Here is a 26,503-nt window from a genome sequence, read left to right on the forward strand (position 1 = left end):
TTAATTCAGTTCTCCTCCTAACCATCTAAATGATACTGAACAAGCCAATTACCTTTTGCTGGACCCTAGTTTCTTATCTATAAAACACAGTGATTGGACTAAAAGATTTCTCATGTTCCTTGACACCTAAAAGATATGAAAGAAAAGCATTTGGTTGTATATGTTGGAGTAGAACTTAGAGATGAAATAGTCCTGGGTTTCTAAGGCATCTTTTTTTAAACCTGACAGTAAGACTTGTATTAGATTTTTCTTCCCGTTTATCAAACTTATTAAGTGGATAACATTTTTTTTTTTCTCTTTTTATTCAAAGACATATATGACTGAGGCTGTAGGACCCAGTGACAAGATCACAGTTTTTAAGGCCAGGCTGTATGAATTTGAATCTGAGTTAGCCACTTAATAGCCACACGACCCTGGCCAGGCTACTTAACTGATCTGAGCCTCAGATTCCTCATCTACAAAATGCAGCTAAAGCAGTAAAATATACCTGCAAAATCCCTGCCTCCCAGGATTGTTGTGAGAGGTGATTGAGATAAAGAGCCTGGTTCACACAATGGCTGGCACAGAGAGGCATGGAATAGACAGGAGTTTGCCCGGTTTGCTCTTTCTTCAACAGCAAGGACAGAGTTTCTATCAGGTTCATCACAAATATTGCAAATACCTCATAGACACACTTTATTCTCTCAGTGGCTCCTAGGTGGGCTGGTGTCTTTCATGGGAAATGACTGACCTACTGGAAACCCCTCATTATTTGACGAAATAACCGAGTTTGGCCACCTGCCCAAGTTCATGGTGTTAGTGGTAACATCACAATCAGCAACCAGGGGGTTTGCTATTCATGCGGTTCTTAGTCAAGCCCTTCCCAAAGCTCCTTGGGGCGAGCTACACAGCTGCTTTTGTGTTCCTCAGAAATGGAATATTTTTTCAAACTCTATCATTATGATCTGACACAAAGATTCCCCCCCGCCTCCGCTTCTCCTAGTGTTCTTCTTTCCTCTTTCTCGTCTCTCTAGTGGTATCTTCTCCATAGTATCATGGATCCATTCAACCAACTCTTTTTCTCCACCTTTAGCTTTTTTCTCATATAAACTATTTTTAGACATAAATACAACTTTTCAAGAAGGGGGAAAAAATAGCCATAACTCTAAAACTAAACAGTCAAATAAATCAAACAACAACAGCATCCACAATTAACTTTAAATATATACCTGTGGTGGATAAAGAATTATTCCCCAAAAAAGCTCCTCTTAGAATTTAACTTGCAGACACTGGAATCCATCTAGATGCTCAGAACTAGGAGAAGGGATGGATAAATGATGGTATGGACATATGATGAAATACCACGTAATACTAAACGCCATTAACCATCACATGTTTCAAAGAACATTTAATGACATGGCGAATCACAATATAAGGTCAAATAATTTTTTAAACTTTTCTTTTACTTGTGTAAAATGCGAGCTCAGTTTTCTAAAAAGAAATTTTATATTAATAGGAAATTGGCAAAATATGCAACTAATGTTTATAGTTCATCTCTGGAGAGTGGGGTCATAAGTGATTCTAAATTTCTTCTTTATATTTTTTGTGTGTTTTTCCTAATGCTTCTATGATCAATAAATAGTTTTTAATGAAAAGAAAATAATAGTTTTTATTTCGACACCATAAATTGTTAGGTATCTTCCATGGTAACTAATATTCATACTCTGGGTATTGTGTTTGTGAAACTGCCAAAGCTATTTGCATGGGCATAGACTATTACAGCTAGAGAGAACTGGAAAATGGCATCTATTCTCAAACCATATATTTTTTAACAGCAAACTCTTTCTTCAAAAGAAATCTTAAAGAGACGCTTATTATGTCAACAAAGATAAAAGAAGAGTGGTCCTCATCCCAGCAGGGATAATGGGCCCAGAGTCCCATCATCCCCATCTTCCCGCCCTCCTGGTGGCAGCTGAAGCACGTTAGTGAAATCCCTAGGACTCTGGGAAGCATAATTTGTAACGATCCTGATTTGGTACAACCTCTCCACGTCACAGATGAAGAATCAGGCACCAAGAGTGGCAATGACTTGCATAAAGTCATCAGACTTCCTGACCAGAGTGAAACAGAAAACCCCAATTTTCAGACTCCTAAGCTGGTTGCATTATAAACTTGCCTAAAAGTGGAAAGCATCAGTCAGTGATGTTCTTGGGATCCAAGACTATAACAGGACCTGTGATGCTGACCATGAAGAGTTAGCCATCCTCAGCAGTGCGCTCAGCAAGCCATATGTGCAATTCTGCCCATTCAGCAAGAACCCGAACATTATTTATTATTTGGAGGTGACCATGGCCTCTTTTACAACCTTCATACTCTGTGAATCTCCTCTAATCCCCACCTCCACCCTCAGGCTGACTAGGTTTACAGGAAATAGTAGTAAATCCTTTCCCCTCATTGCAATGAATCAATGTCCCTGTAGTCTGCTAGTCCTCAACTGTGTTTCACACAGAGCCACCTTTTGGATGGAAGCATAAAATCCCACATCTTGCTGAAGCCATTCAGAGAGCCCAAGGTGCTCATGGAAGCTGGGGAGTGTTAATCCCCGCTTGCGAGGCCGGTTCCTACTCTGGTAATTACATTTTGCCTCAAAAAAAGTGTCCCTGCTGCTGCTGTTAGATGCGGTCTTCATTTTCACCTCACCGAGAGCAGTCTGGAGTAAGGTCTCTCTGAGGGTGGCTCGCTGACCCTGGAGGCGGCTTCGTTCAAGGCATGGCTGCATTTCAGCACCAGCTGAACTGGGCTCTCCATCCTGGGGTTTGCTGAGCTGTTTGCAAAGAGCTTTGGATTGAAGAAGTCGTATACCTGGAAGATATTATTATCACCTCATCTTTTTCTATCTTCAACTCCGGTAATAGCAGTGAGGAACCAACCTCGTGTGCCTCAGAGTTTCAGTTTAGCACAAGCCTAAAGGCTTGGATTTTGAAAATATGTCTGAACCCCTCAGATGTGACAGAATTGGACTAGAGATCTACTTAAGCACCTAAGGAGAATGGAAGCTTCCGACTGCTACACGTGGAGATGCCTGCCTGCTGCTTCTGCCTCCTCCGAGAAGCCAAGACAAACTTGGATTATGTGGATGGTTCCATCACCAGAGTTGAATAATACTCACTCCTAAGTGTCCTGATATTCCCCCCACTTCACAAGAGGGGAGATGAGCTTAGGAACCAGGCCAATAAGCCAAAGACACAGAGAGGGTGGAACAGCGATGGCATTCCCCACATGCCTGATGGGACACTTTGCTGAATGTAGCACGTGTCACCATCAGTAAAAATCAAGCAGGCAGGACATTCACAGGGAAAAATACATGTTTTTTGGAGTTATCAACAAACCAAGAGATGCTACTTTAATTTTCCTGAAAAACCCTTCACTCTATTGATATTATACTACTTTAAAAGTTATTTCAAACATTTCTATTTTAAAATGTAACATGCTCATTCTAAGAAGTCAAACACTCCAGAAGTTTTTGAAGCAAGACTTCACCCCCTCTCCTGGAAGTAAGTGCTATTAAAGTTGGAAATATATCTTTGCATAACCTTCTCCAAGCTCATGCAAATACATACAAACGCATGTGGAGTTTTTCTTCCCTTTCTCCTTTCCTCTTTTTTTCCTTCCTCAACAAAACAGGGTAATAAAAACATGAAAATGCTTCCAATAAGGTTTAGAAAACAGTACTACTCATTTGATATGAAGTATTTCACCTGGCCCAGAGTCAGAACTAGCCACATTCCTGCATGTGTTTCTTCTGCCTCTCCCCCTGCCACACTCCCCTCCCCTTTATGGGAAGGACAATGGGCAGATACATCCGCAGTGAACAAGGTCGAGAGGATAGTGATTTTTCTTGGTTTACTAACTAGCCACAGTCAAAAGCAGAGGAGGTTACCCAGGAGCCCACACCCTAATCTCATCAATGTGGAGGCATGGAACTCCCTGATCTCTGAGATTTGTCTGATGCCAAGAATCTTCCTGCTCAGTGGGAAGCTCACACCACAGAGTGGTCCTTGAAGGCCCCAGGAGAGTTTCTAGATTGTTTCTGAATGAGACCGGATTTGACCCTTCCAATAACAAAAGCTCCTATGGGGGGACGTTAAAGCCATTTGTTACCATTTGGTTAATGTATTAATCTTGGATCCATAGCTATGACGGGAAGGAAAGGGAGAAAGAGAGAGAGAGAAGCACCATAGGGACACGATACCCTGAAAAATGTTTGAGACAAATAAGATCAACAAGTACAAGTACTCCTCAATTCTCAGAGTCCAGTTGACAAAACACTTAGAAATCTTATCTGATGCCCCCAGGATACACCTACCTACACACTTGTACCACGCTCTCTCACACACACTCACTACTCACACATAGACACGTATATGAAGGGTTGTTGTACCTTTGTTCTCACTCACTCTGGCCTCCTCCCTGCCCTGCAGCCCAAGGGCCTGCTCTCCACCTGCATATCACACTCTCCCCAGCACCGTCAGCACTGGGCCTCTCGGGTGCTTCCACAACCCTACAAACCCCATCAAAATGGACCCTTAGAAAAGGGCTTGAAATCAGACACTAAAATAGAAATTAGAAGTCACTGAAAATGGTCACCTTTCCTAGAGTGTTATCAGTCAGTGGTTGAGTGAAGCTTTTACTTTGTTTAACAAAAATAGAACATCCTCTTCACTTCTGACACCAAAAACGCCAGTTGCCCATATATTTGTTTAGCCCTGCTCACACGAGCATAAATGTACACACTTGTAAAACACACACATACACACCCCCCTCAATCACCATCACCATCACCGATGCAATTTAATACAATATAACACAACACAAAGGCCCCAACAAGTAAGAAAATTATGACTTACATGCAGTTAAAGTGATAACCTCTGCAATCCATTTTTACCGTAAGAGCCAAGCATCACCATATGACAATGTCCTAGATGGAGGGAACTCACACTCTCAACAATCAGTAACCCACACAACAGCACTCTGTTCATCTACTATACATACATATCACATTTTCTAGATTTACTTAGTTTCTCTGTCTTCCCTAATTTAAAATATTACTAACATTAATCAAGTATATACAAGTGCTAGACATAGATGTTGCTTTACAAACATTATATCATTTAATTCTCCAAATAACTCCATAGTGTTGGTATTCTTACTTTATTTTTTAGAATATGAGCTTCCTAAAGGACAGGATCCATGAAATAGTCTGTTTCCAGTCCTTGATAGAGTGTCCAGTAGATAAACCAGGAGGGTGGATTGACAGATTAGCATCACCATGAAATCTTAAAACTAGCGGAGATGACAAAGGTCATCTACACCTTATATCCACCTGATCATAAATTCCATCTAAATGGTCACCAGCTTGTGCCAATAAAGCTCAACCAATCCTCCACCTTTGGATAAAGACCACCATCCATGGGGAGCTCAATTGAATATCTTCTCTAAAGCCTCAACCCATCAATCCTTGTACTCATTTGTCTTTTCCCACATCTCCATGAAAGATCTTCAAAGATCTGAATTCAGCTCCCATAGTTCCCAGATCTTTTTCTGATCAAACACAACTAATTCATTCTATTGTTCCTTATCCTTTCAACATGATTTGGGATCCCTTTACCATTCTTTTTACCCATCTTTGTTTTTGAGACTGGGTGGAGACAGAGGCTAAATTCAAATGTTAATAAAAAGCAGGTGGGTGACACACACATGTGAGACTGGAGCTGCTTAAGGTAATGAAGGAGTGATGGGGCTGGTGGTGAAGGCAGAGGCCTGTCTACCAAAATGCCTTCAAAGGAGAAAATAGACTTTGTGAAAGCCAAATATCATGTATATGTGGACTAGATTCACCCACTGCACTAGATGCTTCTTTAAACATGGCAACCAGAACTGACCCCAAAAGCCTGGGTGTCATTTGACCAGCACTCAAATAAATGATGTTAATTGCTCATTGGAGTAACTGTACTTCTACGAATGCTGCAAACGTCCCATTAACCTTTTAGGATGTGACATTCTGTTGACTCACATCAGGCTCCCCGTGAACTAAAGCCTGGAATTATTTTTACGGGGCTGTTATTAGTTGTTTTTCTTGAATGCAGTTTTAGGATTCTATGTTTATTCCTACTAAATTTCATCTTGTCAGAGTCAGCCCATCTTTCCAATCTGTCAAGATTCTTCTGAGTACTGACTTTGCTCTCTTTGCCATCCAATGCAAATATTCCCTTTGCAAGTTTTGTGGAACCTATAATTATAAGCATGTCTTTTTTATTAAGATATAATTCACATACCATAAACTTCACCCTTTTAAAATGGTACAATCAGTAATTTTTAATTTATTCACAAAGTCGTGCAACCATCACTGCTATCTGATTCCAGAACATTTTCATTATGCCAAAAAGAAACTATTCCCGTTAGCAGTCCCCATACCTCTTCCCTCTGTCCTCTGGCAACCACTAATTTACTTTCTATCTCTATGAATTTGCCTATTATGGACATCCCATTTAAATGGATTCATACAATATATGACCTTTCGTGTCTGATTTCTCTCTATTAGCATACTGTTTTTAAGATTCATCCATGTTGCAGCATGGATCAATACATCATTCATTTTCATGGCCAAACAATAGTATTTTACATGGATATAGTACATTTTGTTTATTCATTCATCAATCGATGTACACTTGGATTGTTTCTATTTTTGGGATAATATCAATAATGCTGTTGTGAACATTCATGTGTAAGTTTTTGTATGGACAGATATTTTCAATTCTCCTGGGTATATACCTAAAAGTGTAATGGCTGGGTCATATGGTAACTCTATGTTTAACTTTTCGGAAAAATGTCAAATTGTTTTCCATACCAGCTGAACCATTTTACATTCCAACCAGCAATGTATGAGGGTTCCAATTTCTCTGCATCCTTGTAAACACTTATTATTGTTCGTCTTTGTGATTCTAGCTATCCTAGTGGCTATAAAGTGGTATTTCATTGTGGCTTTTATTTGTAGTTCCCTAATGACTAATGATGTTGAGCATCTTTTCATGGGCTCATTGGCCATTTGTATATCTTCTTTGGAGAAATGTCTATTCAAATCTTTGTCCAATTTTTAATTGGATTAGTTGTCTTTCTATTGTTGAGTTGTAAGAGTTCTTTATATGTGCTGTCTATAAACCCTTTATCAGATACATGATTTGCAAATATTTACTCTTAATTTGTGGGCTGTATTTTCACTTTCCTGATGGTGTTCTTTGAAACTCAAAATGTCAAATTTTGATGAAGTCTGATTTATCTACTCTTTCCTTTGTTTCTTGTGCTTTTGGTGTCATATTTAAGACCCACTTCCTAATCCAAGATCATCAAGACTTATACCTATGCTTCCTTCTAAGGATTTTACAGTTTTGGCCCTTACATTTAGATAGTCACTCCCTTTTGGATTAATTTTGGTACATGGTATGAGGTACAGAATTCTTCATTTTTCCATGTGGGATAAGCAGGTTTGCAGTTGTCCCAGCACCACCTTTTCCCCATTGAACTGTCTTGGCTCCCTTGTCAAAAATGAATTTTCCATAAAGATAAGGGTTTATTTCTAGGCTCTCAATTCTATTTCATTTCTATATGCCTATCTTTATGCCAGTACCACACTGTCTTTGCTACTGTGGCTTTGTAGGACCAACATGTCTTTGAATGTCATAGAAATCAGTTATGAAAATGTTGAACAAGATATGAGTGAGGAAAGAGCCCTGGGGCATGACATTAAGTATAAGCTCCAGGAAGGAGGAGCTTTGTCTCCTTTGGTCACTGGTGCATCCCTACTATCTAGAAAAGGGTCTGACACACAGTAAAGCTCTGAATAAATATTTGTTGACGTTGAATGAATGATTAAATGAAAAATATGATTAGATTCCACTATCAAATTTGAACCACATGTGAATCTACTTAGTTGGGTGAGTATTCTGCCTTCTCCTTCCATCGTGTCTGGAAAGCCAATATGGAAGACCTTGACAAATGCCTTGCTGAAGTCTAAAGGGCATTTATTTTAACCGTTAGTGTCAGAATACTGTATGTGACATCTGTCACCTTGGAGTTAACAAAAGAACAATTACTTCAACCATTCCTGGGACACATTGGACTTCGCCTGTTGATTTAAGAAGGAAATCCTCTATTACTTAAACCCCTAAAAACAATATTACCAACTTAGGAGAATTGCAAAATCCTAGGGCGACCACACTCATACCATTTGGTAGTTCAAGTGAAGAAAAAAAACCCTGTCTAGTGAGCTAATACTCTGAGATGTCACATTTGCCCTTTTGGAGAGCAAGCCCAGGAAGCAGCAATGGAGAACAAGTAAGACTCTGCATACACTTTCAAGACTGGCTCTGCCATGGCTCTTCCTGCTTCTGAATGGGACCTGGATGGTTGAAAAATGACACGGTGGGCAGATTTCATCAAAAGATGAAAAAAATCAACAAAGAGAAGGAGAGATTTCAATCATTTTCCATAGATTAATGACTAACAGAGTTTTTTTTTTCAAAGTTCAGTTCATTCCTTAATTGTATGCGGCAGCTGACTTTTCAGCTGTGTCTGTACATGGGATTGTTAGGTATCTGAATTTAATTGAAGGTTTATATTTTGAGGTTTACATTTTGGGTGCAGATCTACATACAAATACTGATGCTGACATTGGCTCCCAAGACAGCCCGACTTGTAGAAATATCCTTGCCTGGAATTTCACGACTTTTCAGGCAATTCCTTTGAGTCAATCATTCCGGGTTCATGTATCCATGCTGCCTCCGTGTTACTAAATAACCATCACCACTTTCATTTGAGATTGCTGCACAAATTATTTCATTTAATATTTTCAGTTGAGAGAGATATTGTCCTCTGCTGTACAGATGAGAACAGTAGGGCTCAGAGAAGTTAAGACAGTTTTCAACTCATAATCAGAGCCAAGACTCAAATTCAGGTTTGTCTGATGCTAAACTGCATGCCCTTAGCCACTCACTGTACATCCTGCCTCTCAAAAGGATAGAATGCACCATAAGTGAGCACAGCGTGGTTTTGAATGAAAAGAGGCTTCCTGTGCACATGCTTGTCTTCTGAGTATAATTCAGCTGCTCCTCTTACTCTACTCCCCTGCCCTGGGCTTGGCCAGTTCAAATGTACATAATCTCAAGCCCATTACTTTTCCTTTTTATCCTTCTCACATTCTCAATATGTACTTCCTGCTCAATGTGGGGTTTTGTGTGTATATGTATGTGGTAAAAACAATTAATGTGAAATCTACTCTCTTAGCAAAATTTTAAGTGTACAGTATTGTTAACTATATACACATTGTTGCACAGCAGAGCTCTAAAACTTTTCCATCTTGCCTGATTGAAAGTCTATACCCACTGAACAGCAGCTTCCCAATTCCTCCTCCCCCAGCCTCTGGCAACCACTGCTCTGCTTTCTGCTTCTACGAGTTTGACTACTTTGGCTACTTCATGTAAGTGGAATCGAGCAGTATGTCCTTTTGTGATGGTTTATTTGACTTAGCATAATGTCCTCAAGGTTCATTCATGTTGTAGCATATGACAGGATTTCATTCTTTTTTAAGCCTGAATAATATATATATATATATTTTCTTTACCCATTCGTTTATCAATGGACATTTAGATTGTGCCCATAGCTTGGCTATTGTTAATAATGCTGCAGTGAAAATGGGAATGCAAATATCTCCTTGAGATTCTGTTTTCAATTCTTTTGGATAAATACCCACAAGCAGGATTGCTGGATATATGGGAGTTCTACTTTTAATTTTTTGAAGGCTCTTCATAATGTTTTCTACCATTTTACATTCCCACCAACAGTGCACAGAGGTTTCAATTTCACCATAGCCTTACCGATACTCATTATTTTCTGTTTTTTTAATAATGGCCATCTTGACAAGGGTGAGGTGAGATCTCATTGAGATTTGCACTTCCCTGATGATCAGTTATGTTGAGCATCTTTCATATAGCTGTGGACCATTTGGATGTCTTCATTGGAGAAACGTATATTCAAGTCCTTAGCCCATTTTTAAATCGGGTTATTTGGTTTTCACTATTGAGTTGTTGGAGTTCTTTATATATTTTGGATATTAACCCCTTATCATATAGATGGTTGGCAAGTAATTTTTCCCATTCCATAGGTTGCCCTTCCACTTTGTTGACTGTTTCCTTTGCTATGTAGAAGTTCTTTAGTTTGATGTAGTCCCACTTGTCTAGTTTTGCTTTTGTTGCCTGTGTTTTTGATGTCATATCCAAAAAATGATTGCCAAGACCAATGTTATGAAGCTTCCCCCATGTTTTCTTCTAGAAGTTCTACAGTTTCAGTTCTTATGTTTGAGTATTTAATCCATTTTGAGTTGATTTTTCTGTATAGTGTAAGATAAGGATCCAACTCCATTTTTTTGCACATGGATATCCAGTTTTCCCAACATCATTTATTAAAGACACACTTCTTTCGTCATTGTGTAGTATTGGCAACCTTGTCAAAGATCATTTGACCATGTATTCTTCGGTTTATTTCTGGGCTTTCTATTCTGTTCCATTGGTGTCTATGTCTGTCATTATGCCAATACCATACTGTTTTGATTACCATAGTTTAATAATATGTTTAGAAGTCAAAATGGAAACACATTCCCTGTGCATGGATTGGAAGACTTACTATTATTAAAATGTCCATACTACCTAAAATGGTCTACAGATTCAATGCAATTCCTATAAAAATCCCAATGGCATATTGCAGAAATAGGAAAAAAAAAAAATCCTGAAATTTCATACGGAACCACAAAGGATCCCAAACAGCTGAAACAATCTTGAAAAAGAAGAACAAAGCTCAACAAGTACTTTCATTCTTGTTGCTTCTTACAGTTCAACCCCCTAACAAGACCACAGCAGGAATTTTTGCAGGTCTATGACACACTCTCTCTTTGGACATTAGCTTTGAGAGGAAACTTGTGGGTCACTCAGATGTGTGCATCCGAAACAACCAAAGCCTTCTTGGACACCTTAAGTCCAATATAGCTAACTTCTAAGAGTAAACTCAGTACAGAACAACCCATACAGAGATCTTCAATGGTTTCCTCACCTCTTCCCCAGTCTTGACAAAACTCCCACCATTTTTTCTCATCACTATCATTTCTCCAATCATCACCACCACTAGGAACAGGCTGTGGTATTCTAAGAGAAAAGTCCCATTATTATGTTTTTTCCCAACTGCCAAATATCTTCACCTTATTTCATACAGAAATTTCTCGATATCAGTTCAGCCTGACAATTGCAGCTCCCATGAACCCAGTCTCTGGGGTTAGAACATGAGTTAAATCCTAGTCCCATCATCTACCAGCTGAATGTCTCTACACAACTCATTTAATGAATCTAAGCCTCAATTTCCTCACCAAAATGTGGGTTTAATAATGACACCTATATCAAAGGTTTGTCATAAAGATGAAATAAAATAATGCAGTGCCTGGCACTTAGCAAAGCCCACATAGTGGCTGTTCTTAATTATTATTATTTACTTCTCTGGATCCTCTGGCTCAGTCACTCTGCTCTGTCTCATAGTCTCTTTCTACACAGTAATAACATGACTTTTCCTCATGTGGCATTAGGAGAGATGGTCAATGGCAAATAAGCAAACAACTGAGAAGAAGGAAGCAAAGAGACACCTTAGGAATACAGAAGAGAAAACGAAGGGGAAGAGAAGGACAAAGCAGAAGAGTGTTAAAAAAAATCATTGTTTATAATCTCTTGTGATAAACCGATCTCCATTCCCACTCTCTGTCTGCCCCAGGATGAGGAAGTGAATCTCCTTGGGTGGCTCCATGAGGGGAATAAAGGGAGAACCCTCATTCCATGACTGTTGCTACCGGGCTGTCTACTCAACCCAACTCTCTTCAATGACCAGTTTGTGAGTTAGGTTCCCAGAGGTCATGAAGGACCCAGATCACTTTCCATTAATGTTAAATGAGCCTGTAAGTGCACTTTGGGCAGCAAATCAAAACCACTGTTAGCAGCAACTCCAACTCAGGAGGTTCCTGTCTCTTAAAGGACCAGATGCCCTTTCATGAAAGACTGTTTTTTCTATGAATAATACATATACTACTATGGAAGAATATACATTCCTATTAAGCAACATCAATTCTCAACACACTGGATGTAATCTTTTGCACTGCTATAATTAAAAATTAAACACGAAGTATTATGTTGAAGAAACTCCAAAGCTAATTTTTATGTACTCTTTTTTTTCCTCCAAAAACATCATTCTTACCAGCTTTTCAATGTAATTATATTCCAGGGAAAACAGGCAGGCAAAAGAGAATAAATTAACATATAATCTTTCTTTAAAGTCCCAGCTTACATTTTGTGATCTGTATAGTCCGTTGAAAAAAATCAGGTCTAAAGTCTTCTGCAATGAACATATACTATATTCCATTATTTTTTTGTTTGTTTTACAAAGGATAATCTCATAAAATATCAGATCAGTTGTGTATTTTAGACACAAAAGACATTCATTGACTGTGTGGGTTTCCGTTAACCTATGTCGATATAAGTCCCTGACATCTAGCTGGTGCTTAATGGATATTTTCCGAATAAATAAATATTAATATTAAAAATAAAAACTAAGAAGATATTTGAGGTTGGGACAATTCAATGTTTTGCCGATATGATTGCCTAGGGGATTTTCCCCTCCCCTGCTCCGTGTCTCCCTTTGCTAAATGAAGAAAGAGTAATTTCAAGGGAACTACCACGGGGAAGTAGGAGGGTTCTTATTGGACTTAATCCACTTAGGAGAAGCATTCTCATCTTGTTTATTTAAGAACGTCCATGAAAAAGGTTGTTAACCTCAGAGAAGTGTGAGGATCTATCTTCTTAAGCTATGAAGGTAAAACCAAACGAGACAAAACAAAGAATTATATATTTCATTAAAAGGAAAATTTGGTTATATGCATTTTGATCAAAATATCCAAATTGGGGGCCAACCCAGTGGTGCAGCGGTTAAGTTTGCATGTTCCGCTTTAGTGGCCCAGGGTTCACCCGTTCCGATCCCAGGTGCGGACATGGCACCACTTGGCATGCCATGCTGTGGTAGGCATCCCACATATCAAGTAGAGGAAGATGGGCACGGATGTTAGCTCAGGACCAGTCTTCCTCAGCAAAAGTAGGAGGATTGGCAGCAGATGTTAGCTCAGGGCTAATCTTCCTCAGAAAAAAATCCAAATTGCTTAAAATTCAAATCCCGGGATTCAAATTCAAATTCACAAGAATCACTGGAAAGATTCTTACAAGTCATGGAACCTAACCGCTCCCTTTTAAAATCGGGGAAGCTGAGATGAAAGAAGTTGCGTGATTGTCCCAAAGATGCAGAACTAGTGAATGGCAGACAGACTTCTTCCCAGGCACCTAATTCCAATTCCAACAAGTATTCCACTTCACCACACTCTACTGTAAACCCCTTAGTGCTTTATGGACAGATAATAAAAATTAGCTAATGTAGATGATGACGATAATGAAATTTCACTGTGCTGGAAACAGGGAAATGAGGTCAGTTAGCTGGCATTTGGCGATGCTTTTGTTAAGGCAGAACATCTATTACTTTTCATCTCTCTCTGTATTAAAAAAAAAAATCTATATTCTTTGCTTAAAAAAAAGCCTTAGGCAACTAAATATCATTCATTAAAACATTTAAGACAAGTGACAGTTTCTAGTAATACATTTCCAGAACAGGACAAGCAGGATAAAGATAGCTTAGAAACCGCATACAGATCGAATTTTTCTACTGATACCCTAATCCCCTGCTGGCCAATTTTTAAAAGTGGGCTTTTATTGGACCATAAAAATGAACAAGCTGAGGCTTTCACATCCACAGAAAGGCTGGTACCTCCATGGAAAATGTTTTGCCTTCAGGAATCCAGGATGAGAGAAAATCATTACCACTGGGGAAGGATACTAACTACGGTGATAGAACTTGGGTATTGAAACGCCACTTCCGAGTAGCACATAAACTACAACTTAAGGAGGATGATTTCATTTCTAAGTAGAAGTTGATTACAGATGCAAGCTTGGTCTTGGGCTCTTTTCCTAATACTACCACTAAGATGACTTTGTCTTGTAAAAACCAAAGACCTTGCTTTGGAGAACTGTTTGGCAGTAGCTATGAAAGCTAAGCACTTGCATCTACTCTAAGCCAGAAATTCCACTCATAGGTATATTTCTAACTAAAATGCACTTATATATGAGTCAAAAGACATGCACAAGAATGTTCATAGCAGCCCTATTCAAGATAGCCCCAGGGGCCAGCCCAGTGGCACAGCAGTTAAGTTCACACGTTCCACTTCAGCGGCCTGGGGTTCGCCAGTTCGTATCTTAGGTGTGGACCTATGCACCGCTTGTCAAGCCATGCTGTGGCAGGCATCCCACATACAAAGTGGAGGAAGATGGGCACGGATGTTAGCTCAGGGCCAGTCTTCCTCAGCAAATAGAGGAGGATTGGTGGCCAATGTTAGCGATGTTAGCTCAGGGCTAATCTTCCTCAAAAAAAAAAAAAAGATAGCCCCAAACTGGAAACTACTCAAATGGCTATCAATAGCAGGACAGATAATACATCATGATATATTCACACAGTGGAATACAATTTTGCAGTGATAATGAGTAAACTGCAGCTACTCTCAATAACACAAAGAAACTTTCACAAAAACATAATATAGAGTACAAGACGCCAGGTATGCAAAAAGTTTGCACTGTATGATTCTTTTATATAAAATTTAAAAGTGGTCAATTAACGTATAGTGTTACAAATCAAGTTAGTGCTTCTCTTAGGGATGGCCATGACTGGAAGGGTCACAAGGGGAATTGCAGGGGGGGCGGTGGCTGATGCTGTTTTGTTTCTCCATCAGAGTCCTAGTGAGACAGGGTTGCTATCTTTGTTAGAAGGCACTGACCAATACGTTTATGATTTGTAAGTTTATATGAGTGTATGTATTGTCATTTAAAAATCTGAAGCCCTAAAAATTTCCCTATGAAAGTATGATAGTGCAAGAGTGATAAATTAGCAGAAGAGATGGCCCATCAACAAGATGAATGGCGGCACCCACAGGCAGCCTTTCCTCCCTTGACCTGTTTTTCCCTCATTACTTATGAAACTGGTCACCAGCCTGCAAAGGAGGAACACAAATGTATAAGTGTCACATTCTTATGCAGGAACCAAGGCACTGAGTTCTTTTTGCCCGAAGGCAAGACTGGGTCTCAGTTTTCATATACTAAAAATGGACCTATTAGGATAATGAGTGAGTTCACATCTGTCATTTCAAGTTGATTACTGGTACTCTGTGGTATCAGAGATGTGTCCCTTAATTACAAAGAGAAATCAGATACAGTCAGGGACCATACATCATTTTGGGACTAAGTGGCATTTGTCCTTTGTACTCCATCTGTAAGGTCTATTGGGGGAACACAGAGGTCTTTCCTCAAGGTTTAATCAAGGGAGGAAGGAAGGGGAATAAACTTTTAAGTACCTACTATGAGTCAATACCGTGTTAAATATTTACATAATCTTCACAATAGCTTTCAGTGATAGGTACTATCGACCTCATTTTACAGAGAAGGAAACAAACCCTGAGAAAGGATGAAGCCTATGCAAGTTATACTGCTGCTAAATGAGGGAAGAAAGATTCAAATGTGGAACCACTGACTCATCGGGCTCCTTCCACATCACACAACTTCTAGAGAGGTCAGTAGCCCTTCACCAAAATGTCTGCATTCCCTAGAGAAAAGAACCACAGGGTTCTTTTCAACTCTGCTTGAGTTCTATCCTAATACCCAAAAATATTCCAAATACAAAGAAAAACACAACCACCCTTTTGCCTGAAAAAAAAAAGTCTTAAATAGCTGGGGTAGTAAGGGTCTAAGATTATAATAATTGTCATCACTGGGTCAGAACACTTTCTCAATCCGGCCCAACATTCTCTTGTAAATGGTGGTATCGAAGCTGTGGTCTATGAGAGACCTTCCAAAAACCCAGCCTCAAAAGGTTAGGTGTCCAAGTCCAATGTGGGTAGCTTCTCTTAGACGCAAGAAGAAATCACTCCGAGCACTAGAGAACTGGCCAACATCCAAAGAGAAGAAAATGAATGGTGGCGACTCAAAAGACTTGAGAAACCATAAACCAGTGTACTGCCTTGAGGTATCAGAGCTCAGACTGGGAGCCGGTGTCCCCCGAAAGCTATTCCCTGACCATCACGGCTGCTGCTATGACCTAGAAGAAGCATCTGACTCTCATCCCACAGTTTCCCCACACTGCAAAAGGGTGATAACCATTCCTATCTGTCCTCAAGGGTGTTAAAGGAACTAGTTAATGTCTGCAGAAAAAAGTACCATGTAAGTGCCAAGAATCGAGTGACCATTAGCGCAGGGAGCCTGGAGCAACGCAGACTGGTGTTGGTCTCGCACAGATCACACATGTTCCCTTCTCAACAGAGAAGGTTTGCAAGCAACTTTCTAACTCATAATATGAGACATTAAGGCAACCAGAGGACGTGGAGTCATATTTGGGGACTGAATGGATCAAGAAGCCAGAAAAAAAAGATTAGAGTGAAGTTCACCAGGCTAGAGGAGATCTATAGTAAGACTTGCCCTTGCCTACAAAGTCACAAGATGGACATTTGTCCTCTGCACTGTCTCTGTCTGGGTTAGCAGGACTGGGCACGAGAAGAATTGACTGAAACCACGCTGCGGGGCTGGGCAGGAGAGGGTAACCACAGAGACTCTTTGAACTAACACTGATTTAAGGTGAGAACAGAGAATAGGATACACTGAGCTACAGAGCTGGGGCTGCAGATGCTCAATGGTCACGCAAAAATAGCAAAACAAGGGGCCGGCCCAGTGGCGCAGTGGTTAAGTTCACACGGTTCACCGGTTTGGATCCCGGGTGTGGACCTATGCGCCACTTGTCAAGCCATGCTGTGACAGGCATCCCACATATAAAGTAGAGGAAGATGGGCACAGACATTAGCTCAGGGCCAGTCTTCCTCAGCAAAAAGAGGAGAATTGGCAGCAGATGTTAGCTCAGGGCTAATCTTCCTCAAAAAAAAAAAGCAAAACAATAGATAAATCAAACTTAACAGCTGGCTCATGATCAGGTGACTGTCTTCTAAGGCTCTCATCCGGAGGCAAGCAGCAGTGAATAATAAAAACAACCTCCCAGGCCTGAGTTAGGTCATTTTACATGTTTATTACACAGTCCTCACACCAGCCCCTGAAAAGTGGGTATTATCATTTTTAAAGAAATGAGGGTAAAAGTGACAAAGTAACTTGCCTAAGACAGTGAAGCCATCACTAAAATATAGGTCTGGCTGACCCAAGAGCCCTTGCCTATTAAGCTGGATGCTCCTGTCTCTTATCGCAGTTATTCACAGTGTGTACTAGTTCTGAGCAGATCCCTAGGCCAATGCACTAAGAAAGCCAGCCCATAGGATGGCTTTGGAGTTAAAGGGTATGGTCTGGAGTGCAGTCACTCATCCAGCAAGCGTTTGAGGGGACCTACTGCGGGCCAGCTGTGCTAGACCTGGAGGATGCGGAAAAAGAAGACCGCACCCTGGCCTTGGCAGTGCCCACTGAAATCCAACAAGGACAGCACAGCAGCCATTCTGGGCAAGTTCTCTACAGCACAGACGTCAGCCACAGCTGGCGAGACACGTAAGCCACCGCAGAAGTTATGGCCCCCTTGAAAGTCCTTCTCAAGGAGCCCCTCAGCAAACGGAGCATACTCTTTAGTCTGACTTTTGACAGTTCTTTATTAATCTCCCGAGGATTATGGCTAAAAACTGCTGTATATTCCTTTACATTTAATCACAGTCTTATGGAAGGTTTGACTTTAAAAAAAAAAAAACTAGTAAAATTACTTCAGAAGAAAAAAAGTCCTTAATAATTTATTCATGATGTTATTAAGACAAAGTCATGTTTTATTGGCCCATGTGTGTTTACGTTGTGATGCAGAAGTCAGTAAGGAGGAGCTTCAGGAATATATAATGTCTATTAATATTCTCCACATATGTTCACCAAACAAGCAGTGTCTCAGCATCAATAAATGGTTTCAATAATTAAAAAGTATGATTTTCCCAGTTTAACTATTTCCTACTGAAAGATGCCATGAACGCTTATGCTCACAGCCTCTCCTGCCCAGCTGCAGCGACTGCAACTGTAAGGAAAGTGAGAGAGGAAAATGAATGTCAGTTCAAGAAGGGGTTCTTGTCTCCTCACTGACACTAACTGCAAGTGACCCTGAGGTCTAGACCCTTCCTTCTTCATCTGTACAAGGAAAAGATTTAGATGAGATGGTCCCCATGTCTTCCCCAGCTTCACAACTCTAAAACAGTACCCCTTATGGGCCTTATCTTCTTCCTTTCCTGATCACCTCTACCTTTCCCCAAGTACCATTTTGAAATGAGTTTCTTTTTTCCTAAACGGGCATGCCTCCTCCACTACTTAGCCTGGCTCACAGAGTTAATAAGTAGAATGGAGACCCACTGGCTTTGGAGTCAAGCGATGGTTCTCTCTCTGACTTGCTGTTTGCCCTTGAAGAGGGAGTCACTTAGGAATTCTAGGCCCATCATTTCCTCACTGATAGGGGATTATGTGACAACACTTAGCTGCCATGACCGAGTGAGAGAGGATTAAATAATATGCTTGTATGGGGCTTAGCCAATACTTGATGTTACACTGGATACTCTGTAATAATTACCTTTTGAGTCTCACAGAACTCACCTGAAATACCTTCCAGATTCAAGGGCTGAATGCTCCCTTAAGAGGGCTTAGTACCTTCTCATTCCCCAAAAGAGCTATGCCAAAAACTGAGAGCCTTGATATATCATTAAAGAATGGATTTCCCTCACCTTAGCTCCTCAGAATCACTAAAGAATCATGACCGCTATGTTTTAGTCTCAAATCATTTTTCCCATATTCCTTTCCAGATAGACGCTTGTTATGCTGTAAACATAAAGCGAAAATATCCTAGTGGTATTTCAACACTATTAAGACTCCCCCCACCCCGTAACTAACTTGGTCATCCCATTATAAACTGAATTTTCACCAAGCTGGAAGAGACGACGTGGCTTCATGGAAAAAACTCACATTGAAGCAGGAAATCGAACTTGAGTAGATGATAATAATAATCATTGGTAGCATTGACTGGGAAATTAGTCTACGCTGGCATTGTTCTCAGTAATTTTCACTTACCCAGTCCTTTATTCCTCAAGACAACCTGTGAGACTGTTACTATTTTTGAGTCCATTTAGCTGTATGAAGAGCATGCAGCACAGGGAGGTTAAAAGCTTCCTAAGGCCACATTTCCAGGAAGAGGTGCATGCCAGATTTAAACCCAGGCGATTTAGAGTCTGGGCTCTCACTTATACTATTCTGTAGAGTTGGCATGATAATCCGAAAGACTGTGCAGAGAACTGGCCATATTTTAAGTGCTCAGTAAACAGTATTGCTTTTAAAGGTTGGCACCTAAGCTAACATCTGTTGCCAATCTCCTCCTCCTCCTCCTCTTCCCCTCCCCTCCTCCTCTTCCTCCTTCTTCTCCCCAAAGCCCCCCAGTGCATAGTTGTATAGCCTAGTTGTAGGTCCTTCTGGTTGTGCTCTGTGGGACGCTGCCCCAGCATGGCCTGATGAGCAGTGTCACGTCTGCACCCAGGATCCAAACCAACGAAACCCCGGGCCACCAAAGTAGAGTGTGTGAACTCAACCACTCGGCCACAGGGCCGGTCCAGTAAATAGTATTTTTATATTATCTAGATTAACAGCTATTTTCTTAAATGTTGTTGCTTTTCCCAATCAATTAGGACACAAATTCATCCTTTATATATTCTTCTTCTCTACCTTAACTTCCCATATTTTTAACTCCACTGGGCTCATTGTTATCTCAGCCCATGGACAGAATGTCCAGTGGCATCCATGGTCATCCAGAGTGAACTCTCCTTATAATGCATCTTGAAACTTCCTTAGGTCCTGGCTGTCAGGGTTCTGCTTACGGACACATCAGCTTACTATGTGAAATAAAGTTGAGAGGAACAAGTCCCCCCCCACCCCCCCAATACCTTCCCCACTATTTGTAGAGCTTCAGCCTCTGATAAACCGGTCACTTATTTTATAAGTGCTGTTTATAAGTTTTGCTAAAATTCCAATGAACATAGGACCAAGGATATGTTAAGATACCCCAAAATTTTAGTCTGTAATGCCTTGCCCTGTTAAAGGAAAATTTACCCTAAGATTACAGACTCCTCATTTCCTGCAACTGACTGATCCAATCACCAAAAAAAGTACCATCAGCTTACTTGGCTCAGGTAAGCATCAAGCTGAATGTTCAAACAACAGCAACAGCGGGGTGGAGAGCAGGACTTATAAGACACCGTTCCCAGAAGATAATCATAGTAATTAGCTGTCATCGTTCCCTCACAAATCCAGGAAGAAGAACAACATTAAATCCCACATGGAAGGCAGAAATTTTGAGGCTTGGAGAAGTACATGGTACACCTGAATCCTGGGAACTAGTGGCAAAGCCAAGAAATAATGAAGTAGCATATGGCAGGCCATCAGCAGAAAGGTGGACCCGCCCACTGCCTCACCTAACTAATTTGGGGCAGCTGGTAGTTTATCTAAAGACCATCTTCAAATTGCACAGTGCCTTCCTCTTCATAATGTGGCCCATGGACCAGCTGCATGGGCATCACTTGGGAATGTGTTGGAAATGAAGATTGTCAGCCCCTCCCCAGACTTCCTGAATCAGAATCCGCATTAGAAGCTCGTTACTCTCGAGTGCCTTATGTACCGAGAGCTGCTGGTAGAGGGTTCATAGCTCAGGTTAAGACTGGCAGGGCCGACCTAGCTATAAAATAGACTCCACTTTGAAGATTCAAAGAAATAAGTCATACATATGATAATATAAAAGCAGAATTAGGAAAGGAAAAAAATGTTTAAAACTATGCTCAGGATAAATGCAGTGAAGCCCAAGAGGAGATGGCAAGGGATCTGCATGGAAACCCAACAGGGATATCGCATCTGCTGCTCTGATCCACCCTCCACTTTTCTTCCTCTTGCTCTGTGCCGAGAGAGGCTGACCTGCATGAGAGCAGAGGGAAAGAGAAGAGTGAGGCTCCCCATGGGCTGGCTGTGTCCCTCAGTGGAAGTCACAGCTCCTCCAAACAGTGCTCACCATCTCTGGATTCCAGCAACTGCCCCCTTCTCCTCCCCTCCAGGCCAAGGCTGGTCACAACACTTTGCTGGTATTGGCCTCTGTACACAGCACTATTCCTTCCTGCACCTTTTAAATAATCCCTCAGTAAATTCTGTAAAACTCAGTTGGAGTATATAACCTGTTTTCTGCTGGGACCCTGATTGATGGATTTAGACAAAACTGTTGGTTCAAAGAAAGAAAGAAAGGAAAGCAATAATCTATCATGGGGGGGGAGGGGACTTAAAATAAAGAATGATCCAGGAGGAAAGAGGGTGCAACCAATTAAACCAAGGGCTGATGCTCCATCACATTAGGTGTCAAACACAGGAAACATGCTCTGAATGTGTTTAAGAATAAGCTCACCCTTCATCTGTTAAAGAATCCTAATTCTCAAAATAGGGTTTCCACTGTATTTCAATCCAGATTCTCTATTTATCGGGTGTATACCAGTTGTGTCTTCCATTTAGGTGCTCATCTGGCTTGCTCCACGAAAGATAAGACATCTCCCGAAAATATCCCCTCTCCTACCCTTCTAAAGTACAAAGTTGATTAGATAAGTCACTGGTTTCCCTGTAAGGTCTATCCTTTCACAATCAACTTGTTCAGGTCCCCCATTCCTTTGCATAGCATGACCCCCATTTTCCAGAAGCTTCCAGAATTAGATCTGATCAAATTTCTTTCTGATTCCCTTACATCACAGAATGTCAAATGTGTACACTCATTGGCCTACCTACAAAATACAATGGGACTCCCACCGAGTGGATATGGCACACACCACTCCAGAGGGCACACTTCTACCAGCAGCAGTGCGACCAGGCTGGTCACGTGAAAAGGCTTCCCAGCAGCTCCGCATCCCTCACTGCCACTCATGCGTCAAGCCTGTTCCCACTCCATCCTCGTTCTGTCCCTCTCGCTAGAATCTTATCTCCAACAGCCAGTTCCTAAGTAACTCAGCATTACCCAGCATTCAAGATCCTCAGCAGGCCCACTTAAGTCTTCCTTTCAACTTTAAACCATAAAAATGTCTCCTTTATTCAACTCCTTTGGAGCTTGCTTGCTTCTAAGTCAGAACCCAGGGACTTCCTGTAAGCAGAGTACATGGGCAATGGATATACGAGACAAGAAGATTCAAGGATGACTTCTAGGTTCCTGGCTTAAGAAGGAAGCCAGGTGGAAGGTGGTGTTGTTTACCCATTTTTTTAAACTGGGTAATTTATATTTGCCTCTTAGGCCTCCTTTATTCTATAATAGTCCTTGCCTGTTTCTGTCTTTTTTTTTGCGTGCCTTTGATTTTTTTGAGAAACTCAGTCATTTGTCCTGTAGTATGTTCCACAGTGTGGATTTGGCTGATTGCTTTCTGTGGTGTCTTTTAACACGTTCTCTTACTTTTTTTCTTTTTAAAATTGTGGTAAGATACACATACCATGAAATTTACCATCTTAACTATTTGTAAGTGTACAATTCAGTGGCATTAAGTACATTCACATTGTCATATAACCATCACCACTATCCATCTACAGAACTTTCTTCATCTTCCCAAACTGAACCTCTGTACCCACTAAACAGTAACTCTTCCTTCCCACTCCCCTCTCCTCTCATCTTCTAGCAGCCACTACTCCATTTTCTGCCTCTGTGTATTTGACTGCTCTAGGTACTTCGTATAAGTGCAATCTTACAGTATTTGTCCTTTTGTGACTGTCTTATTTCACTTAGCATAATGTCCTCAAGGTTCATCCCTGTTGTCGCATGTGTCAGAATTTCCTTTTTTTTAAGGCTGAATAATATTCCATTGTATGATATAGCATATTTTGTTTATCCATTCATCTGTTGATGAGCACTTGGGTTGTTTCCACCTTTTGGCTATTGTGAATAATGAGTGGCGTGATTTATCGAAGTAAAGAAAAGAGAAGGAAGAGGTAGGGAAAGGAGAAATGGTGAATTCAGTTTGGAGCGTGTTAACTTTCAGTGCCTGTGAAATATATAAATGCTCATATTCAATATACAGACATACATATGGTGCTCAAGCTCAGAAGAACATCTGGACTGGAGGCATGGATTTAGCAGTTGCAGGCATTTACATAGCAATGGAAACTAAGAGAATGAATGGGATCATTGATGAAGAACAGGCAGGGCACAAAGCAAAGGCCTAGGGCTGGGTCTTGAAAAACTCGGACTTTGTGGGGAGTAGAGGAAGAGGAGCTATCGGAGGAGGCAGAACAGCACACAGAAAAATAGAAAGACATTCAATAGAGGGGGGTTATTTGATTCCAAAGAACATTTGGAACAGATAGAGGATGTCAGGCCTCATCAGTTGGGTAAAAGCTAAGACTGAGAATAGATACAATTGAAATTCATTAAATTATGAATATTGATTTTTCAAATATGGTACGCCACATTTAATAGTATCTCCTTAAAGCGTGCAGAAAATAGGTAGCAAATCTAAGAAGCAAATTTGTTCAAGAAATAGTAGAATATAAATATAAGGAAGGTATGTATAAAATCACTGATGTTACATTTGTGACAAATTGTTAGAAGATGTTTGAGATATACCTGAAGAACCTTTCAAAGTTTCAAAGGCGAGAAATCGTTTCTCTCACACACACACAATAAAAATATCCCAAGAGACAGACAACCTCACTGTGGGAATGCTCTAGGATGGCATTTTTGAACTCCAGCCCTGAGCAATATACCATCTATGAAAATTGTTGTTAAGCAAGAAACATGGGACTTAGGTTACATTTCAGAAAAAGCTCTCTGTGACTGAACATTCAAAATCGTTGAATGCTGATTGGAATCAAGAGACCAGGGCATATCTTCCTCTAACACTGTTTAAAAGCAGAACTGGGTTCTCATTTGTCCGGAGCTTTCCAAGTGTGGGCATGCCTCAAGATAAAGAAGACCAACTTGACGATCTCAGACGGGTCCTTCCTTTCATAATATTATATGATTCTCTCTACTGTTTTACCACTTTTGGTGGAAGACTTTTCATCTTTCCAATCTCCAATCTACCAGAATAGATAGCCCAGCCAAGTCTCTCAGACTCAATGATGTTTCCACTTTCTTTGAAAGCTCAGCTGAAGGCATCTTTCATCTTTAATTAAACTTCTGAAGATTTCTCTCTTATATTACTTATCATCATTCACTTATTTGCCCTCCTTCTCCATCCTTTCTCTACCTTATTTATCTACCCATAAAACACATTAATATTTGCTTCTTTCTCACTGGAGTATCGTATTTGAGAACTCAAAGTTGGTGGGTAAATACGAACTATACATGGCATGTGAGACATAAGAAAAAATTAATAGGGATTTTACTAGGTTAGAATTTTATTGCTTTTGGCCAAAGGCCATCACAGACTTACAGAGGAAAGATAACATACAAAGAGACCTTTAAAATAAGTTATAGAGATCAAACGAGGACTAAGTTAGAATGAGTTCCTAGGTGTAAAAATAGGTAACATTTCAAAGTTAATTTATTAAAATGAGTCATAAGACCAATACATCATTATGCCATTTTTGGCTGGAGTGTCTAACGTAACATTAACTCTGATTCTGAAGTGGCCAGTGAGTATAAGAGAATCAAAAATTATGCATATGTCCCTGACATGCAAACTTTCCTTTTCAAGTGATGTTCTAGAATAAATATTAGTTTAATTACCCCCCAAAAATGGTTAGAGTTACTTCTAGATACAAAGGAGGAGGAAATAAGTATGTCTGGAACACCTACTATGTGCAGGGTCCTGCTTTTCTGCTGTATATACCTTTTCACAATGACCTTATGAGAGAAAGACTCGTCAGCTCCATTTTCTATGTACGGAAACAAAGGTTTGCAGGGATCAGAGAACTCCTCCAGGTCAAACACTAGTAAATGGCAGAACTACAGCCTGGACTCAAGACTCTCAAAGCCCACGCAGTTGTACTATGGTCCGCTTTAGAGAAGGAAATGCGGAAAAGCCTCTGATTCCAGGTTGCCTCCAACACAGGCTCAACGGATCAGGAAATAAGCTGATCTCTTGCCTTTAATTATGAAGTGGACATGATTTAGAAAAAGATTGCTATGAAAGCCTGGCTGAGTTTGAGAGAGAAGATCGATCAAGCAAAGTGGAATTCTGTGTAACTCTCTTGTAACACTTGACAACACCAGCTTCTATAGAAGCTAGCCTTTTAGGGACAGAAGGCAGGGTATTTTATCCTTTAACAAGAAGACTTGGTAGTAGGGAGACGGTTAATTCACTCTGGTTGCCAGGCACTTGATATGCAGCAGCTCACTGAATTCTCACAATCACCCTGGTATTACGACTTTATACTGGAGAAACTGAGTCTCAGAGAAGTTAGGTTTTTTGATCAACGTCATTAAGAAATGGAGCTAAGATGCGGTTCTAGGGCTAATTCCAAAGACAAGGCTTGCTCCACAGTGATGCCGTTGAGAGAAGCAGCACTGAAGACACCTACGGCAGTGCGTCTCAGACTTCGGTGTGCATATGAATCACCTGGGATCTTGTTAAAACACAGATCTGATTCACTTGGTCTGGGGTGGAGCCTCAGATTCTTCATGTCTAACAACCTGCCAGGTGATGCTGATGCTGTTGGTCTGTAGAACACTCTTAAGAGAAGAAATGATGTAAGTATTTACAAAGCAAACCATACAAGAATGCGCCCAAACATGGCATCTTCTGCCAGATGGCTTCAGTGGAAACTTTGTGCTTTCTAAAATATTCAGTTATTGCTCTAAGTGGTGGGATGGTAATCTTCTCTGTTAGAGCTGCTGAGACAGATAGTGGGGGCACATAAAAGATTAGGATGGGGTTTAGGTGTACCATATGTGTATCCCTCAAGCCCTGACCGCAGTTCTGCAAACATGTGGACAACTGCTTGGCAGAGGAAGGAGTCTACAGCAGGAGTCCCTGTTGGTAAGGGAAACTTTGGTATGTCTCCTGTGATCTTGGAGGCTGCGGCAGTTCTCAAGTTATCACGATCCCATCCATCAGGCGCGCATCCACAGGAGCCTCAGCACTCAGCCAAGAGAGGGGCTGACAACTTTCAGGGGTTTGGGGCAAAACTCTTTTGCTACGCTTTGCCATGTTCCACGGCTCTGCTTTGCATTTCATGCCTTTTCTTCCTGCCCCCTCTCCCTCCAAGGTTTCTGACAGCCTCCTTATCCATTATCAGAGCCCAATGTCAAGCGACCCTCCTCCATGTCTGCAATCCGGCTTCAAGATGGTTTT

At 40.7% G+C, this 26,503-nt stretch overlaps 1 protein-coding gene across 6 annotated transcripts in view; it reads right to left on the minus strand.

Annotated features, from left to right (window-relative positions):
• Positions 1-26,503, minus strand: part of ASTN1 (astrotactin 1) — a 291,298-nt gene that overhangs the window by 215,174 nt on the left and 49,621 nt on the right. The gene's annotated exons all lie outside the window — the stretch shown is intronic.

This window comes from Equus caballus, chromosome 5, assembly GCF_041296265.1.
Source record: "Equus caballus isolate H_3958 breed thoroughbred chromosome 5, TB-T2T, whole genome shotgun sequence".
NCBI classification, from domain to species: Eukaryota; Metazoa; Chordata; class Mammalia; order Perissodactyla; family Equidae; genus Equus; species Equus caballus.